General features: G+C 42.3%; 1 pseudogene; it reads left to right on the forward strand.

Annotated features, from left to right (window-relative positions):
* LOC105306494 overlaps positions 1-825 on the forward strand; it is a 10,713-nt pseudogene extending 9,888 nt beyond the window's left edge.
* The last annotated feature ends 1,473 nt before the right edge of the window (positions 826-2,298 follow it).

A 2,298-nucleotide genomic window follows, 5' to 3' on the forward strand; every position in this document is an offset into this window, starting at 1 on the left:
TAAAAGCTAAAAGAAAATGAATTGAAAATAGAGTTAAGAAAATAATAGAACTGAAAAATTTGTTATTACTAATCAAAAAGGAATTGACCCATTTTTCTTGAATGCTCTTGCAAAAGAAGTCATAGTAGCTCTATGCAAAGCTAAAAGCAGAAATATGGAAAGGCTGACTCTTGCTTGTGGTGAGGCAGCTCTAAATCCTTTTGACAACTTATATCTTGATTGTTTGGGACATGTAGGACTTGTCTATGAGTCAACATTGGGAGGAGAGAAGTTCACCTTTGTCGAGAAATGTAACAATCCTCACATTATCACAGTATTAGTCAAAGGACAAAATAAGCACACACTCGCTCAAATCAAAGATGCAATAAGAGATGGCTTCAGGGCTATTTAAAATGCTGTTGATGATGGCTGTGTAGTTCCAGGGTCTGTTGCAGTGAAAGTGGCAATGGCAGAAGCCCTGATTAAATAAATATAAGCCCAGGGTAAAGGACAGGACCCAACTTAGAGTTCAAGCATTTGCTGATGCATTGCTCATTATTCCCAAGGTTCTTGCCCAGAATTCTGGTTTTCATCTTCAGGAAACACTAGTTAAAGTTCAAGCAGAATATTCAAATTTAGGTCAATTTGTGGGCGTGGACTTGAACAGGTGAGCCAATGGAAGCAGTAGAAGTAGGCATATGAGATAACCGTTACGTAAAGAAACAGCATCTTCACTCTTGCATTGTGATTGCCACCAACATTCTTCTGGCGAATGAGATCATGCAAGCTGGAATGTCATCTCTAAAAGGATGGATTGAAGCTTTCTTTATATCACCTGTACCATAAAGACTCTACAGAATGATCCTAAGAATACAGCTACGGAATTTTTTTCCAGACTTCAAATGATTATCAAAGGAATTTTCTCTTCCAATATGAAAAAATGAGGGAACACTGGCACCTATTCTAATTCCAAAGTCTGAAATTATAATTACAGTATTTTTTTTCCTTCTTTAATTCCTCCATACCACTTCTACCTCTGAACTATGAATATTGCTGTTTCCCCTTAAAAACTAGATCTCTGAAGGTGGGGTGTCCCCTCTCACATGCTCGTGGCGTGCACCCGGGGCCTGGTGCACCCAGGGCCTGGCACACCTGGGGTATTGTCCATGTCTCCACCTGGGGCGTGCGTGAACCCAGGACCTCCTGTGTGTAAAGCAGACATACTAACCACTGCATTATGGAGCCACCCCCTAATTACAGTATTTTTTAATTGCACTCAGTGTACACACATAAAGCAAGCTGTTCTAACCCAATGATCAGGATGTTTTTATTACCTTCAGCAATAAAAATACATGTTAGAAAAGCATGTTATCAACAGAAGGTTCTGGAAGCTTGAGAGAGACCAAGCGAGCACCAAGGACCTGCTGATCAGATTGTGGCACTCTTAGAAGCTGGGCTGGTCAAAAGACAGATGGATGGAGGGAAGTGCTGGAAATAAAAAAAAATGAATACCATCATTATTAGCTCATTTCTTAAGATTTGACTAGAAAATATGGTGGAGTGAGAGACGTCCCCAGATCTCTCCACTTGAAACAACAATAAGCTAAACATCTAAAGCTCAACAAAAAACACCCAAACTGCACACCAGCACGTCTGAGCATGGGATCTGCGTATAAGAGCTACCACAGGTCAGAAACCCGGATGTCGGGCAATAGACTGGGAGAAATAAAAAAGCTGCCTCTCGCAGCCACAGGAGCTCATTGCAGGAGGAGAGTGAGGGGCAAAAAAGCGGTGAGTTCCCTGAATGTCTCTGCCTGGAAAAGCTGTGAACTCCCCACGGCCAGCTGACGGCAGGGCCCAGTCATCACGGCAGAAGGCAGAGAAGTGAGACGGCAGAAAAACAACATTTGGTTTTTACTGGCCACGGTTGCAAAACAGAGGCTGAGCCGCAGCCCTCAACTCCCAACACAGAGGACCCCTCCCCCCATACCTTCCAAGACCGAACATCATGGAGCCCCAGGAGAATCTGAGCAAATGCTACCGAAACTGTTGCTATCACTGACAGGGACTGACACTGAGGGTAGTGAGCATGATTAAATATCTATCAAAAAATAAAAAGGCCTTTTTAAGGCTTTATAGAAAGCAGAAATCCAAGAGGCTTAGATGCCGCCTACTGGAAACCAAAAGAAAAGACCATTCTTTGCAACAGGCTAAAGAGAGACCTTTATATAATACATTTTCCTTCTGGAAAAAAGCAGAATACATTTCCACTAATGCCCAGGCGAAGAAATAGTCCATTAAACACCATGGACAACCAAG

This window comes from Pteropus vampyrus, unplaced genomic scaffold (assembly GCF_000151845.1).
Source record: "Pteropus vampyrus isolate Shadow unplaced genomic scaffold, Pvam_2.0 Scaffold440, whole genome shotgun sequence".
In the NCBI taxonomy this organism is placed as follows: Eukaryota; Metazoa; Chordata; class Mammalia; order Chiroptera; family Pteropodidae; genus Pteropus; species Pteropus vampyrus.